Source organism: Macaca fascicularis, chromosome 8 (assembly GCF_037993035.2).
Source record: "Macaca fascicularis isolate 582-1 chromosome 8, T2T-MFA8v1.1".
Taxonomy (NCBI): Eukaryota; Metazoa; Chordata; class Mammalia; order Primates; family Cercopithecidae; genus Macaca; species Macaca fascicularis.
In genome coordinates this window covers 97,143,945-97,163,358 of record NC_088382.1, presented here as the reverse complement: position 1 = coordinate 97,163,358, position 19,414 = coordinate 97,143,945, and the positions used below count along the sequence as shown (strand labels likewise).

Genomic DNA, 19,414 nt, shown 5'->3' with positions numbered 1-19,414 from the left:
AATCAGAGATGTTTATTTAGACAGTTTTCTCTGGAAACAGTACAGAGAATAATTAGTAGAGGTTAAAAGCATTGTGTCTAAAATCAGACAGACAAGCATAGCTTTAAGTGTCATTTCCAGCCCTGTCAGCTGTGCAGCTTTGGATAAATCCTTCATCTTTCTGAGTCTCAGTTTCATCATCTTCAAAATGGGAATCATAATTCTCTGTGTTTCATAGGATAGTCATGGAGTTAAAAAAAAATAGATGTAAACCGTTTAGTACACTTTCTAGCAGTTTTGTGGATGATAAAGAACATTACTCCCACACGTAAGAAAACAACTAAAGTATACATCAGTGTGGCCCAAATTTTACCTCCATTAAGGTATTACATAACTTTATCCTCAAATAGATTATGAAATCCGCTAAAGCGATGGGATTTTCTTATTTAATTCTCGTATTCCCAAGAATTTAAAAAAAGCTTTTCTAAATGTAAGTGTTCTATAAAAGTCTGTTAAAGACTATAGATAAAATCTTAGACACATAAATGGCTACTTTTGACATTTTAATCTAACATTTATGAACAAGTAACTTGTCAGATTTGCTTGATATTCATCTTTTCTAAACTATAACCTTTTTACAAATATCCTTTTATTATGTTTTATTAAATTTAGAATAATTAAATCTCATAAGCATCATTTATTTTGTAACAAGTTACTTTTGTAATTCAGTAGTTTTGCTATTGTGGTGAGAATAAATGAATCAGTAAATTCAGATTTGCTTTCTTTCATTGTCAGAATTATGACAGAAGTATGCATAAAACATCATTTTGGTTCCTCTAATAATGTTAAATTTTATTATTTTTCAGCTTGATATACAATGTTATCTATAAATACGTATTATCAGACAGTCTGTAGTATATATGTGTCTATCTTGAAATATAAAGCATCATGTTTAATCTTGAGGTCTGAAAAGTGGCTCTTTAGGAACACGCTATATATCTGTATCTACATCTATATCTATCTATGTCTATAAAATATAACCAACCCTCATTTTTCCAATATTCTATTATATATACAGCAACTATTTCTCAGATCTCCCTTCCTCCAACTTCAGCATTTTTAGAACGGGATAGCCCCTTTCAGAGTCTAGATATGAAAAAAAAAAATAGAAGAAAACCTCCGAGCAGGTCATCCACATACTCAGGCAAGTTCATTATAGTTTTTGTTGTTCTGCAATGTTATTTTATTATTATGTATAGCGCTACTATTTTTTCTCACAAGCTATGTATCATCTTTGTTTAAAAGCCATGATTCCAAAGGAAGAGCTAGGTGTCTACTTTCTCCTGCCTTCCACAGGGTTGTTGAATGGTTTCTAGCTTGGCCTAAATTTGTCCTGATTGTTTTGTGGTTGGTGTTGGTGTAATAAAAAGAATCCTGCATTTGAAAGTAGGAAATTGGATAATATGCTTGTGCTTTTGGCTGCAAAATATAGGCAGGCTGTCACACTTTATGCAATCTACAACCTTCACGTGGCCTCTGTGCACACTGACTAGGCTGCATTGAGATAGTCCAGATGTGACAGATGCATGAATCCCACTGAGCTGATCTTTATTCTGGAGGAAATCCCAGAATATTCTGGCCAGATAGAGGTGAAAGAAAAAGCTTAGAGTTACATCATGTACAAATTTTAGTCCGGAAGTAATAATGAATTGCTTGCTTTGTTTATTTATATTTGATATTTATAAGACAACACCCATTGTGAAATGCCATAGGGTATATATATTATGAAAAATAAACAAAATGTTAAAAGCCAAAAGTCATTTTTCATTAACATATCAATTGTGAAAAGTTCAACAGAACAGATGTCTCTAGTTTTGTGCCCAGAAGTTCAATGAACTGGAGTTCTATAAGGTCAAGAGAAAAATGAAACAGTGCAACTGACTAAAGGCCTTGAGACTCTAAACAGGAGGACTCTTGTTGATTTTACCCTCTGTGCTTGTACATAGATATAGATATCCCTCTAAAAATATCAAAGGCTCATGCCATATGGAGGTTTATAGAATATATTAAAATTGTATTACTGAAGAGTTACATTTATGTTATATCATTTCAATATACAAGTTCTGAAGCCACTGAACTAAGCATACCTGGCATAAGTCACCAACATCAAACCCTTCCTATACTCGTACCACCAATCCATTTTCACAAGTTATTTGCGTGAAACATGGACTATATAAATTCCTACTTAAAAATCCCTATGGCATTCTAGTGATGCTAGGAGGAGATTCTGATGAATAAAAATCAAGCCTCTTGCAAAATGTGACACCAGATAACTTCCCAGCCTCCTGTCTCATATAAATCTATCACATTCTCTCCATTTCAACCTTGTGTTTTCGTTACTAAGTTAATGCTTCAATGTGGTGCTCCAAATTTAGATTATCACCCCACTTCCTACCATCACCATATAAAAAGGCCTACTTATTCTTCTATACTTAGATAATATACTACATTTTTCATGTAGATTCACTCCCTCTACACTTCCTTATAATTTCCACCACCAAAACTATTTGTTCCTTCCTCCTAGCCCCCTGTTCTGGGAAAGAATGCATTGAAGCCTTATACGTTCATGGCTTAAAGAAATTCAAGGTTCATTCAATATATGTATATAAAGTCTGTAGGTAAATGGTCCAATTCATCAATGTAGTTAAGAAATGGGCTCTTGCTGTCTTTATGGTACAACATCTCTTTTTGTGCTACATGGTCACAATATAGTTACAGCCTGTGTTCTAGCAGAAAGAATGGGAAGAGCCAAAAACCTTTTTCTACCGAGATATTGTCTATTTCTGTAAAAGCCAAGCCCTCTACAGAGAATACCTTTAAATACTTCATTGGTTGGAACTAGGCCACATGATCATCACTACCAGCAAAAGAGTCTGAGAATATAAATATTTTTAAATTTCAGAATCTGGAGAAAAGACTGAAAACATGGGGATATGAGGGACTTCAAACTATCTCCCAAACTGCCATAAAATTGAACAGTTTTGCTATTGGATCACAGGTGTGTTAGAGTCTGTGTCTAATTTTGAGTCCCTTGAAGAAAAGGGCCATTACTTTAATAATTTCATCCCTGATGTCAAGAGCATTTTCAAACTCTGTTTCATAAATTGATAGTGCCAAGAAGGAGAAGATGTCCTTGTTAAAACCCCTGGCTTTGAATGAGACACTAGAGGGCTATATACTAGAAGAGGGAGATCTGAAAATAGACTAGTCTTGATTAAATCAAAGTAATCTTCCCATCACTTTTCTGCCAACTAGAAAAAAAAGATGATACTCTCTCTGAAACAAAATAACATTATTCAGAGGTTTTGTAAGTATTTTATATACAAAGTCCAACATTCATCTAAATGTATCCATATTAATTTCCTATTATTGCTGTAACAAGTAACCACTAACTTACTGGTAAATTATTCTCTTAAAATAAGTTTCATTGGACTGAAATCATGTTGTCAGTAGGGATGAACTCTCTCCAGAGGCTCTAGGAGCACATCCATGTACTTACTTTTTCCAGATTCTGGAAGCTCTACTATTTCCTTAGTTTGTGGCCCCACATCACATTGCCTTTTCTCCCTCTCCTTGCATCACCACATCATCATCGTTCATTTCCTCTTCTGTCTTCAAATCTCCCTTTATCCTCTTATAAGTATACATTGCATACACAGGGCCCACTGGAAGGTCCAGATAATGGAATGAATTTTTAAATAACTATGATATTAATAGATAAAAATATAATGAATACTCCAGAAAACTGGAATTATAAAAATAAATATCATAGAAATAAATATATAAATTTAAAAGAAAATTAGAAAAAGTATAGATTAGTAAACTGGAAGATGTATCAACAGAAAACATCTAAGTTACCACAGATAGAAAAACTAGCATAAAAAATACACAAAAGAGGATATACATTATAGAAACATATTAAATAGGCCTAATGTACTTGACATCAAAGTCCCAGGAATAGAAAAGAAAAATACTAAAGCAGAAGAAGTATTTGAAGAATTATTGGTAGAGATTTCCAAAAACTAACAATAATATTAAGTTATGGGCTCAAAAATCTCTCTTAACCTTAATAAAGATCTATCTCTAGATAGATACATCTACGGATAAAGAAAGACTGATTATAGATAGATAGATAGATAGATAGATAGATAGATAGATAGATAGATATCTAAAGAAATTCACATCTAGATACATAATAGTTTGAAAACCTAAGACTAAAATCTACCAAAATTGAACCATAAAGAAATAGAAAATCTGAGCAGAAAAATGATGAGAACCAAAACTGGAGTAGTAATAAGTCTCCCATCAAAGAAAAGCCAAGGACTTGATGGCTTCACTGCTGAATTCTACCAAACATTTAAAGAAGAAATAACACCAATTCTATGCAAACTATATCAAAAAATTTAAAAGGAGGAAATTCTTCCTAATTTATACTACTAACATAGCATTACACTGTCACCAAATCCAGATAAGGACATTTAAAAACAGAAGACTGCTGGGCAATATCCTTGATGAACATAGATGCAGAAATCCTCAACAAAATACTAGAAGACTGAATTGAACACACATTAAGAACATCATTCACCATGATCAAGTGGATTCATTCAGAGATGCAAAGATGATTTAACATATGCAAATTAATAAACAAGATATATCACATCAAAGGAATCAAGAACTATAACCATGTGATCATTTTAATAGATGCTGAAAAAGAAATGAAAAAAAATTCAATATTCCTTTATGACAAAAACTCTTAACAAATTAGGTATAGAAGAACATACCTCAACACAATAAAGGTCATATATGACAAACTCACAGCTAATATCACATTGAATGGGGAAAAAATGAAAGCCTTTCCACTAAACTCTGGACAAGACAAGAACATCCATTTTCAACGTAGTACTGGAACCCTAGCCAGATCAATTAGGCATGAGAAAAAAAGGGCATCCATATTGTAAAGGAAGAAGTCAAATTATCCTTGTTTGGAGGTGACATAATTTTATATTTAGAAAAACCTAATTACTCCACAGAAAACTGTTAGAAGGAATAAACGAATTAAGTAAATTTACAGAATACAAAATAAACATACAAAAATCAGTAGTGTTTATATACACTAACAGCAATCAATCTGAAAAAAATATCAAAAAAAACACCATTTACCATAGCTACAAAAAGCCCTACCTAGAAATAGATTTAACCAAAGAAGCAAAAGATCTCTACAAGGAAAACAAAAAAACACTGATGAAAGCAATTAAAGATGACACAAGGAAATGAAAGATATCCCATGCTTATAGATTGTAAGAATATTATAAAAAAGTCTATACTACCTAAAGTGAGATTCAATGCATTTCCTATCAAAATACCAAGAACCATTCTTCACAGAGACAGAAAAAACAATCCTTAAATTCATATGGAACTACAGACAACCCCAAATTGTTAAAGCAACTTTGAACAAAAAGAGCAAAGCTAGACGTATCACATTACCTGATTATACTACAAATTATACTACAAAGCTTTTATAACCAAAACAGCATGATACTGTCATTAAAAACAGACACATAGATCAATGGAACAGAATAAAGAACTCAGAAACAAACTCATGTACTTACAGCCAATTCATTGTTGACAAAGACACCAAGAGCATACATTGGGGAAATGACAGACTCTAATAATAGTGCTGGGAAAACTGATAATTCATATGCACAAGAATAAAACTAGTGCCCAATCTTTCATCATGTATAAAAACCAACTCAAAATGGATTGAAGACTTAAATGTATGACTGAAACTATGAAAAGAAAACACTGGGGAAACACTACAGGACATTGATCTGGGCAAAACTCTTTTGGGTAAGACTTCAAAAGTATAGGCAACAGAAGCAGAAATGGAGAAATTTGATTATATCAAGCTAAAAATCCTCTGCCTAACAAAGAAAACGGTCAATACAGTGAAGAGACAGCTTACAGAATGGGAGAAAATATTTGTAAACCATTCATCCAATAAGGGACTAATATCCAGAATATACAAGGAACTCAAACAACCCAACAGCAAATAAATAAATAAATAAATAAATAAATAATCACGTTTTAAAATGGTAAAAGGAAATGAATAGGTATTTATCAAGCAAAGACATACAAACAGCCAACAAGCATATGAAAAAAAAAAAAAGCTTAACATCAGTAATCATCAGGGAAATTCAGATCAAAACAACAATGTGATATCACCTCACATTTGGTAGAATGACATTTATCAGTGAAGATAACAAGTGCTGAAGAGGATGGAGAGAGAGGAGAATGCTAGTACACTGTTGGTAGAAATGTAAATTAGTACAGACACTACAGAAAATATTATGGAAGTTCCTAAAAAATCTAAAAGTGTATCTACCGTGTAATCCAGCAATTCCACTGACGAGTATATATCCAAAAGAAAAAATATATATATTTTGAAGAACTATGTGAACTCCCATGTTTCCTGCAGCACTATTTATAATACAACATATGCAAGCAACTTGTGTCCATCAGCAGATGAATGGATAAAGAAAACGTGCTATATCCACCCAATGGAATATTATTCCATCATACAAAATTAAATCCTGTCATTTGCAGCAACCTGGATGGAAGGGGAGGTTCCATAATGTTAAATAAAATAAGCCAGAAACAGAAAGACAAATATGATATGTTTTCCCTCATGTGTGGGAGCTAAAACAGTGGATCTCATGGTGGTGGAGAGTAGAAAGGTGACTACCTGAGGCTGGGAAGGGAAGTGGAAAGAAAGGGATAAACAGAAGTTGGTTAAGGGGTACAAAAATACAGATAAATAGAAGCTATGAGTTCTAGTATTTGGTAGTATAGTAGAGAAATAATAGTGACTAAAGATCGTCGGTTTCAAAATAACTAGAAGAGAAAAATTGCAATGTTGCCAACACAAAGAAAAGATAAACATTTAGGGTAATGAATACTCCAAATTACCTGATTTTATCATTACTCATTGTAAACAGGTATCAAAATATCATATGTACTCCCAAAATATGTACAAGTATAATAAATCAATTAAAATAAATAAAATATCTACAACTAGTCAAAGAATAAACATTACCTTCAAAAAGGAACAAGACTTACACTGTCTTCTCAACTACAGTGTAGAAGGCACAAAATAATGAAAGTAAACGGACAGATTTCTTGAAAAATACAATTTACTAGAAGCAACATTAAAAGACATTTTAAAATATAAATAACTTTATATTAAAGGATTTAATCTATGACCCAGGGCCCACTTGGCTACTCAATTAAATTTTATAAAAATCTAAAAAAGAAATAATGCCATTTTAGAATAAACTCTTTCATAGAATTGTTTAAAAGCTTCTGAAAATATTTTAAAAACCCAGCATAACATTTGTACAAAATGGACAAATATGTTAAAAGAAAGAGGCCGGGCATGCTGGCTCCTACCTGAAATACCAGCACTTTAGGAAGCCAAGAAAGGATCATTGCTTGAGCCCAGGAGTTAGAGGCTAGCCTGGGCAATATAGCAAGACCCTTGTCTCAACAAAAATAAAATTAGCCAGTCATGGTGGTACACACTAGTAGTCCTAGCTGCTCAGGATGCTGAGGCAGAAGGATTGCTTGAGTACAGAAGTTTGAGCCTGTAGTGAGCTGTGATTATGCCACTGTACTTTAGCCTGGGTGACAGTGAGACCCTATCTCTAAAAATAAAAATTGAAAAAATTTAAGGAAAGAAAAATTACACTGCCATCACACTTATTTAGATCCCAAAATTTTAAATAAGGAATTACTATATTCAACTCAGATTTATAATAAAACAATACCAAATTGATTTTATTACATAAGCTAATGTTACTTTAACATGTGAAAAGGCATCAGAATCTTATTTTAAAATAACAAAGATAAATTTTATTATTCTTTCAGAATAATAAATGCAGAACAGTTTCTATAATTTAACATTCATTTAATAAAAGCCCTCAGCAAACCAAAAATTTAGAGAATTCTCTTGATCTGACAGGGTACATACATACAAACATGTAGCAAACATAGTGAAAGATTGAAACTCTTTTGTCATCACTTCATTCATTTATCACCGGTTTGTTTGGATGTACAAACCAGTGTAATGAGTCAGAAAAATACATTTTAAAACATAAGGGATAAAAGGAATGAATAAATATGTCATTTTACATATCCAAATAAGGCATGATTGTATTCACCAACACAAATACACACACATTTATATAAACACATACACACATATACCCATATACATATATTTTATTTTGGATATGTGTAGTTAATTTTATATTTTATAGTAAAACTTATTCTGTATTTTATATAATTGTAATATATAGGTCTTATTTCAATCCCTTTGAGAATGATGACATTGTGTTTAAACGGGCAATAGCCTGATTAGATTTACGTTGCAAGTTCCAACACGCCCTGTGTGGGCTATGGTTCATAGTCTGTTCAGTTTTCAGTCTTTGAAGTGCTCCTTGATGTGTGGCAATCCAGTGGCCAGCAAGGGTGGTGGTCTATCTGCTGACTCAGCTTCAGTCTTTTTTAATGCCTATGAAGAACAAATCTTTGCATGTGTGGCTCTAGTGTGCGCTTAGGAATTCTCAAATTTATGGGGTCACTTTCATGAGTGCTTTCATTTATCTCTCTGTTATTTTCCAGTTCCCTGTGGTTCTTCTTCCCATGTCTTTGGCCAGAAAGCTTAGGCATTAGTTACCTCACTCTGCTTTGTAATTCTGAGGCTGTGCCCACCTACTGGGCCAAGCAACGTGAATAACAAAGGAGAAAAACGGTAAACTCATGCCGGTTTGGTATAATTTTTAATTCTGATCTTCTTCCCCAATTTAAACGTCATTGTTTACCTTTCAGAATGGTCAATAGTTATGATATGCTTTCTGTTCAGATTCTATAGCTGCATTTAGAAAGAGAGTTAGGGAAGAGTCCAGGTAGTTCTTTCCTGGAACTAGAATTCACAGCAGTATTCTTAATAACTAAAAACTTAAAAAAAAAAACTGCTTATAAATGGTGGAATCAATTGTATATAATTGTACCATGAAATAGTAGCATGTTTACATCATGAATTATAATTTGTCAGTGTAAAAGAACCAACAGCTGCTATACACATCAGTGCTGATTGATAGATTACATAGACAGCACTAGCAAGGCAAAGCCAGTGGCAAAATAATGCACAGTACGTAGTACCATTTATATAAAGTTCAAGAACAGGTAAAACTAATCTTCTCAGAAAATTAGACAGATTGTTAACTTTGGGGAAGATGAATGATTGGGAGTAGAAATGAAGGAGGTTTTTTTGAGTGCTAGTAGTATTCTATATTAGGAACTTTGAAGTGGTTACGTGAGTGCTGCCACTTAATACAAATTCATTGTCCAGTACACTTAAGAACTGTATGATTTTATTATATGCATATGATAATTTAATCTAAAAGTTTACAAGTATATTTTAAGAATGGAATGCCACAAACACTGGTCGTATCACATTGATATTTTGATTTTTATGTTACAAATTTCCAGGATTACTGTAATTGCTATTCAGTTCATGTATATCATTGTTATAAGTTCAATTTTGCAAATTTCTATGTCTACCAGCCCATCACTCAAATTCTCTTTACTTCCTGTCTTTTCCATTCTCACCTTTTTTCTCTCTCATATACATATACGTAGAGTTCTTAGGCAATTAAATCCTGAATCATTTTAAAGACAGATCTAAACATAGCTAAATATTTATCACTATGTGAAAGTATGTGGAAAAAAACATGAATAAGTGACTTTAGATTTTTAGTAAACCCTCTAAATGTGAAGAACACTAATCTTCTAAGATATGAAAAAAAAATCCAATTCTAAAGTAGGAAATTATATTTTTCCTTAGAATTGCAGCCTTTGGTCCTGAGAATAAATTCATGGCCATTAGAAAGTCACTACATATGTGGAAGTGATAAGCGCTGAATTAAGTCAGTGTGACTAACAATAGAACCTGTCCTATATTAGACTGTCAATATTTGTCTATGGAATAAAAAATAAATATTTCATATGGTGACCTGAATTTCCTACGAAATTGAGTTTAGACAATTACTATGGAAACTTTTGGGTCATTAGGTCTCTGGGGGTTGTCAACACAGTTAAGTAGTAGAGCTTTGGTAAACTCCTCTGTCATTTTGTTAAATACAGATTTTATCATATGACATGATTTATTTATGGATAAATACATTTATCAGTATTTCTTATAAATTTACAATAAGAAAAGCCTAACAACATTAATTATACATCGAATAACAGGCATAAATTCACCAATTTGCGTTCACTATCTGTACTTTGTGCATTTCGTGAGTAATAATATATTGTATCCCACATACACAAGTAAATGGCAAAAATGATAGTTTCATTGTAAATTCAAAAGCATGGCTGCCTTGTTTTTTTTCAAAACTACAACTTCTGTTAAAACAATAGAGAATCTTTTTATTGTTTTTAAATTATTTATGCAAAAATGATTGTTCCAATAAGGGAAATGTCTTGAAAACCTGTTTTCAAAAGCATAAATCATTGCCACATTCTGGAAATTTGCTTTAGATTATTTTGTCTTCTGGAAAACTGTAATTAAAAGATAATTTCTCACAATAATTATGCATGAAAAGAATATTAAATCAAGAATACTTTTAAAAGAGATTTGTTCAAATTAGAATCAGAGCACTTTTCAAATGGAACTTAATACTTGTTTTTCACTTCTTAAACTTTATAATTGATATGGTAGAAATATAAAGTAACACAGTCATGCTAGAGTGTTGGAAAATTCTTCTGTGTTTCTAGCTTTTATCTACATTTCTCTTGAAGAAAACTTCAGTTTGCAATTTAAAAATCATGTATCATACAGTTTGAACAATCTATTGTAATTATAATGCTTATGACTGGATATGTAATAGAATAAATTGACTATATTAAAAAATTAAGTGCTGGTCTATTGAGATTATTTAAAAGATACCTAAAAATAACAGTCTATTTTATCTACTTAATTAAAATATTTTATTAATTATATTAATAGTATAATTATTTCTTCAGTCCATTCTCCTTTATTATACATTATTATTAAGCAAATGAACAAAAAAAATACTGTTTCTAAAATTATCTGGTAATAATCTTATTTTTATATTTATTTATTTATTATAGAAACCATAAATTAAACAACACACTAGTAATCAAAAGAATATTATGACAAAATTATATCATTTTGGTTATATTGATTACAATTAAAATGATTTAAATTAGATAGTTGGCACTAGGTAATAAATCTGGATTCAGTTTATTTATTGTTTGTGTTAAAAGATGTATCTTTAAAGAGCTTCTTATTTGCCCATGCCTATGTCCTGAATGGTACTACCTAGGTTTTCCTCTAGGATTTTTATGGTACTAGGTCTAACATTTAAGTCTCTAATCCATCTTGAATTAATTTTTGTGTAAGGAGTAAGGAAAGGATCCAGTTTCAGCTTTCTACTTATGGCTAGCCAATTTTCCCAGCACCATTTATTAAATAGGGAATCCTTTCCCCATTTCTTGTTTCTCTCAGGTTTGTCAAAGATCAGATGGCTGTAGATGTGTGGTATTATTTCTGAGGACTCTGTTCTGTTCCATTGGTCTATATCTCTGTTTTGGTACCAGTACCATGCTGTTTTGGTTACTGTAGCCTTGTAGTATAGTTTGAAGTCAGGTAGCGTGATGCCTCCAGCTTTGTTCTTTCGACTTAGGATTGTCTTGGAGATGCGGGCTCTTTTTTGGTTCCATATGAACTTTAAAGCAGTTTTTTCCAATTCTGTGAAGAAACTCATTGGTAGCTTGATGGGGATGGCATTGAATCTATAAATTACCTTGGGCAGTATGGCCATTTTCACGATATTGATTCTTCCTATCCATGAGCATGGTATGTTCTTCCATTTGTTTGTGTCCTCTTTGATTTCACTGAGCAGTGGTTTGTAGTTCTCCTTGAAGAGGTCCTTTACATCCCTTGTAAGTTGGATTCCTAGGTCTTTAATTCTCTTTGAAGCAATTGTGAATGGAAGCTCATTCCTGATTTGGCTCTCTGTTTGTCTGTTACTGGTGTATAAGAATGCTTGTGATTTTTGCACATTAATTTTGTATCCTGAGACTTTGCTGAAGTTGCTTATCAGCTTAAGGAAATTTTGGGCTGAGAAAATGGGGTTTTCTAAATATACAATCATGTCATCTGCAAACAGGGACAATTTCACTTCTTCTTTTCCTAACTGAATACTCTTGATTTCTTTCTCTTGCCTAATTGCCCTAGCCAGAACTTCCAACACTATGTTGAATAGGAGTGGTGAGAGAGGGCATCCCTGTCTTGTGCCAGTTTTCAAAGGGAATTTTTCTAGTTTTTGCCCATTCAGTATGATATTGGCTGTGGGTTTGTCATAAATAGCTCTTATTATTTTGAGGTACGTTCCGGCAGCAAAAGCCAAAATTGACAAATGGGATCTCATTAAACTAAAGAGCTTCTGCACAGCAAAAGAAACTACCATCAGAGTGAACAGGCAACCTACAGAATGGGAGAAAATTTTTGCAATCTACTCATCTGACAAAGGGCTAATATCCAGAACCTACAAAGAACTCAAACAAATTTACAAGAAAAAAACAAACAACCCCATCAAAAAGTGGGCAAAGGATATGAACAGACATTTCTCAAAAGAAGACATTCATACAGCCAACAGACACATGAAAAAATGCTCATCATCACTGGCCATCAGAGAAATGCAAATCAAAACCACAATGAGATACCATCTCACACCAGTTAGAATGGCGATCATTAAAAAGTCAAGAAACAACAGGTGCTGGAGAGGATGTGGAGAAATAGGAACACTTTTACACTGTTGGTGGGATTGTAAACTAGTTCAACCATTATGGAAAACAGTATGGCGATTCCTCAAGGATCTAGAACTAGATGTACCATATGACCCAGCCATCCCATTACTGGGTATATACCCAAAGGATTATAAATTATGCTGCTATAAAGACACATGCACACGTATGTTTATTGCAGCACTATTCACAATAGCAAAGACTTGGAATCAACCCAAATGTCCATCAGTGACAGATTGGATTAAGAAAATGTGGCACATATACACCATGGAATACTATGCAGCCATCAAAAAGGATGAGTTTGTGTCCTTTGTAGGGACATGGATGCAGCTGGAAACCATCATTCTTAGCAAACTATCACAAGAACAGAAAACCAAACACCGCATGTTCTCACTCATAGGTGGGAACTGAACAATGAGATCACTTGGACTCAGGAAGGGGAACATGACACACCGGGGCCTATCATGGGGAGGGGGGAGGGGGGAGGGATTGCATTGGGAGTTATACCTGATGTAAATGACGAGTTGATGGGTGCAGCACACCAACATGGCACAAGTATACATATGTAACAAACCTGCACGTTATGCACATGTACCCTACAACTTAAAGTATAATAATAATAAATAAATTTAAAAAAGAGCTTCTTATTGTATATATACATATATGTGTGTATATATATAGCAACACATTACATATATATATATATATACAACTTCAAAATAAAATATATGCTGACTGAAAAAAATTGGGACAGAGGGAAAATGAGGATAGGAAAATGAGCTGATGTCAGAAGTGAGATGAGTATACTGAGCACATTACTAGTGTTCCTGTACATCTGATGGAGATGGGTCACAAATTTAGGCCAAAGCTTTCTAGTAGGATTGATCTAGAAGGATCAGTGATCCATTTAATGGGTCATAGTATCCTTGAAATAAAAACAAAGTAGTCATTCAGGAGAAGACCTATTCCTGGCACTAAAACCAGAAAAACATGTCCCATATTTCTTAATAAAAAGAATATTGGAAATTTCATCTGCACCTACATCCTTATAGTACTGTCAGAAGAGCTCTGACATTACTGGTAATAATGTCCTCACATTAGGCTGTGCTATCACACAGAACACAATTCGGCAAAAGCCAAAGCAATCTAATATGGATGGACAGAGCCATCAGATAACATGGCTTCACCAAGCAATACACTGTGGTGTGCATATTTTCACCTTGTCTTAGAGGCTGTTTGTCTGCATGCATGTGTGCTCATGTGTTGATATGGATACCTCGATAAAAGGAGATACAATATCACTTTCAACAAAAATTTAGTCATTTATTATATCCATCTTTATTTTTGTATATTTTCCATAATATGTACATTTTAAAAGGGTTTTTTAAAGGAGAATTTTAAAAGTTTTATATCTAAGCAAAGGGCTAAACGGCATGTTTTCAAAACTTTTCAACCACCGATTCTTAACCGAGTGAAAATAAGTGACAGTTATTTCTGGGTTATCCTTCCTGACTTTTTCTAACATTACTCTTTTATTTTTTCTTATCCAGTACAAAACCAACTGTTTTAAGAGCTAGTGGAACTAAAATAGGATTATCTTCATCTTTTGAAAGATAAGGGCTACAATAAGAAAAGTATACAGACTTAAACAGGCAACCTGGATTTGTCTAAGGGTCTTAAAAATTAGTTTGGCTTTTATTTCAGGACCAAACAACAAGAGTTTATTTATTTAAGTTTAGAATTGATGCCAGGAAAATGTTCCCAAGTTTGAAAGGAGTTTTCACATAATCTCTTATGAAATTTTTAAAAATGTAAGTGTCTGACATCCATTTGAAATATCCTGGGTTAGAAACTTCAGAGGGTCATGGGAGAAAAAATATAACCTCAGAAAGCCCCAGAGGGGAGCCTGTCATGTATTCCATGTTGAAACTCATGAATTTGTTTTGAATAAGCTAAATAGGAAAAAATATGAGAAAACAAAAATAATCCCTTTCTTTATTTTGAAAGTTCAGTCTGCTCTGTAACTTGTCACCCATCATGTGCCAAAAAAGAAGCTGGAAAAGATACACATACCACAGGCATTGTGGGGTGAAGAAACATTACGCCTACAAGCTTCTTCCGTTTTGCTAGCCCATGTTCTTTTCTGTCTTTAAATGTCAACAACTCAAGTAAGCGGGAAATGCCAAGAGCATAGTCTCCAGGCTGCATGTGTTCTCCTAGCTGTGTGTTGCCCTCTTCACTATTGCTGTGCTCCTGACTTCTGTCATTTGAAATGGGAGACATTGGAACATTTATCATAAACAGACTTTTTCAGAGAGAATTTAACCATTCCTTTTTTTGTATGCAACACATATGTTTTAATGGAGACTTTTCAGAAAATTTCAGCAAGCAACATATTCACTGGCAGATGAAACTCAGGACTAGGGAAGGCCCGAATAAGAAGAAACTTCTTAATTTTCCATCTGCCTTCCCATTTACTACATATTTCTTAAATAACTAGGGTAAACTTTTGACATTTATCTTTAAAAACTAAATCAAATTGTTCTGCTCTATTACAAATCTGATTTAGTTCAAGAGTAATCACAGAATGACTTTTCACCAGCTACAAAGTGTCCCAACTATCTTTTCACACTTTTAAAATTACTATTCTTCCAATAAGTTTTATTCTATGCCTAGGGTAAAATTCATTATTATTTTGGTAGACAATTATATTAAACTTGACTTACTATGTTTTAAATGCTTTTTTCTTATTCACTCTGCTCCTTTTTTTTTCTTATTCACTCTGCTCCTTTTTTCAACTTAGTGAGTCATCCCTAATTCAACGTGTGGTCTTTAATCTCTCTATAACTTTTTTTTCCACATTCTGTCAACAATTACTCTTATATCTATGTTATTTCTGTTGCTTTCTCTGAACCTCATTTATTTACCAAATCATGGGCACCTATTACCTTCCTTGAAATAACTCAATTTATTCTACACAGTATCAATTGAGAGAAAACAGTTTTGCCACTTCTTGCCCCTGGCAAAATCTTAGAATATACAAGTTTAAAAGACAGGATAGTTAAACTAATTGTCTTACATAAAATTATTCCTGTGGTGAAAGACATGTGGGTGCAGAGGAGATTCTATTTCAATGTTTCAGATACTGGTGAGCTAACAGGTAGTCTTGGATCATTTTTGGGGAAAAACAATGTCAACCATTTTCTTCAAAATGTACTTTGAATTAGGCACATCCTTCAGATAAAAATCCATAATGAAGTGGTAGGACCAAAGAGAATATTAAAACTAACCTAGAGATCAGGTTTCACTTGATCTTTTTCAGTAAAATGTATTCAGAATTTCTGCTTCTGTACAGAGTAGGTTAGTTTGTGATAGACCATTGCTCCCGCTGAGCACAATTATGCTCCTGCTGAGCTGGGGGAAAAATTATGTCCCTAAAGTCTTCAGAGATGTGCTAATTTCATGAAGTCATAAAGGTATGGTAATCTAGAGAAGCTGAAGTATCAACGTGGAACTGACTACTATTTTGGGGTCTGTTACTGATGCTGCTCCAGGAATTTGCCTCGGCAGAGGAGGTACATTGCTAGAGAACAGAGAAACCAGCTGAGCTTTGGGTAGTCTCACGTGTCCACAATGACAAAATTAGAGACTTTAAGGGACTTTAAGGGACTCAAACACATGATTATTCCATCAAGATGTCTGTGCAGGACAAGAGGCTCAAAAGGTAAGCCAAAAGCTGTTGGAAAAATGCTGAGATTTCATCAGTCTTCCTTAAAGAAACAAAATTAGAGTTTAGGACCTGACAGGGGTGAGGCCCAAGTGATATTTTCCAATCCCATTGAAAACCCTGAAGAGTAACAGGGATGAAGAAGTAGACTGAGGCTTGCCACTCTTGGGACGTGGGCTCAATTTTCCCTGATTGCTTAAAGTGATCAATCCTCCATTCCAATTGCCTACAAAGAAATTAATAATCCTATCATGAAGAAGTTATTATTTGAAGTCTATAAAAGTTTTGTACAAAATATTCAGCATTCAACTGAAAATTACCAAGTATAAGAAGAGCAAGACTATGTGACAGAGAACCAGGAAAAAAAATACAATTAGATATCTTGATGCACCAAAGATTCAGATATTAACATTAGTAGACAAGAAGTTTAAAATAACTTTGATATGTTCAAGAAATAGTAGAAAAGTTGGACTAAAAGGATAAAAAATATAGAATATCACCTGATAATTGGGATCTATATAATTGGAAATGAAGAATTCAATAGATAGATCAACCCCAAATTAAAAAGAGCAGAAAATAGAATTAATAAACAGGAAGGAAGAGCAATTAAAATATGAGAACTGAAATAGAGATTAAAAGATTAAGAAATACCCAAAAAATATGTAGGAGGAAAGACACATACAGGCAAAATTTCTCATGTATGTTTAAATGGAGCCCCAAAAGGAGAGAAAAAAGAATGAGGCAGAGAATTATTTGATAAAATTCTGGCTGAAAATTTTCTCAAGCTAATGAAAGACAAATGCATACATTCAAAAAACCTGTAAAACCTGTAAAACCTAAACAGAAGAAGTAGGAATAAAACCAAAACCATATGTAAGCACACCAAAGTAAAACCAGTGAAAAGCAAAGATAAAAATAAAACCTTAAAATTACAGTAGGTTATTTTTGTAGATATTGACAAGCCAATTTGTTTCCAAAACTTAAATGTAAATCCAAAAGAGAGGGGAATTGATAAGACAGCCATGAGAAAGAACAAAGTAGGAGGATTTACTCCACTAAATATATCAAAATTTATATAAAAACCCCCAAATTAAATAACTGTGGCATCGAGATGGGGATGGACAAATGCAACTATTTTGTAAAATATAGAATATAATAACATATATACAGTCACCTAATTTATAACAATGGTGACAATGTAGTTTAGTGAGTAGATAATGGTCTTTTTTACACATGTGACTGAGAAAACTGAATATTCATATGGATAATAAAACTCTTCAACTTAAATTCACTCTATAGACAATTGTCAATTCCAGATTAATTGTAGGTTAACTGTAAAATGTAAATAATGATGTTTTTAGAAGTAAACACAGGAGAATTAAATATTATTTGAACAGGTGGGCAGGAGTGAGGTCCTATTGGTAAAGGTTCTCTTTGTGGCACCATACATAAAAATTTGACTTTGTTTAATCATCCAATCATTATTCAGACAAAACTGAGCTATGTCTGAAACTCCCCATTTAATAAACTAGTCAAAGTAATTCCATGTATATTAGTCTGTTTTCATGCTGCTGATGAAGACATACCCAAGACTGGGCGATATACAAAAGAAAGAGCTTTATTAGACTCACAGTTCCATGTGGGTGGGGAGGCCTCACAATCATGGCAGAAGGTGAAAGGCACGTTTCACATAGCAGCAGACAAGAGAAGAGCACTTGTGCAGGAAAACTCCCTTTTTTAAAACCATCAGATCTTGTGAGACTTATTAGCTATCACAAGAGCAGCAAGGGAAAGATCTGCCTCCATGGTAATTGAATAATTACCTCCCACTGAGTCCCTCCCACAACATGTGGGAATTGAGGATGAAATTTGGGTGGGGACGCAGCCAAACCATATCACCATGTCTGTGGAAAAATGCTGATCAGTATGAAGCAAGTGCATAACATATGCAGGTGGGTGTTTTATAGAGATATATAACCTACTCATTTAATTTTGACCCTGCTGGAATTAGTTAAAATAATGCTAGCTTGTGCAAAGTACTGAAATAGATGCTCCTGCTGGGAAAAAAAGCAAAGTTCAAAGTAGCCTGAGAACTGTCACAAGCCACATAGTGACAAATGCACAATTAAAATTGAACACTTGAACAATCACTAACATATTGCCAGAATAAAGTAAGTTTCCTTTTATTTTCCTGTGCTACATGGTTTAACAGATGTGGCTGGCTTAATATGTGGCATCTGTTCTTGCCTCCAGGAAACTGAAAATTTCAGTTGGCACATTTTTCTACTCAGAATTTAAAAATAAATCTATTTACATCAAAATCATTAGTGAGCAATTGAAGACTCTGAAGGAAGACAGAAGGTTTACTGTAAAACTGACACTTCAAACTGCTTAAAAGAATTTAATTAGAAACGTCTGTTTTCTTCTACATATCTCTAGACACACTTCCAACCTAGGAGTTTCTCCTTGCTTCATTTTGCTTTTCCCACTGCCTTTCAAATGTCTGCTATCCTGATACATCACACTCTCCCTATGCCTGGATCCCTGGAAGGCATAATCCAGGTTTCTTAGGAGGGTGGCAGTTCTGGCCAGTTAGTCAGTCCTTTTCAGCATTTCCTATCCCCACTAATCCTGCTGAGTAACATCTATCACTGCTGTATTTCCTACAGAAAAAGATGTTTTCCTCTCTTTTCCTCCCTACCAGGAAAAAAAAAAAAATCTTAAGGGGAAGACAACATCCAAGATTTACAAAGA

General features: G+C 33.5%; 1 protein-coding gene across 1 annotated transcript in view; it reads right to left on the bottom strand.

The window, feature by feature from the left end:
• Positions 1-19,414, bottom strand: part of CNBD1 (cyclic nucleotide binding domain containing 1) — a 785,154-nt gene that overhangs the window by 228,134 nt on the left and 537,606 nt on the right. The window lies entirely within an intron of this gene.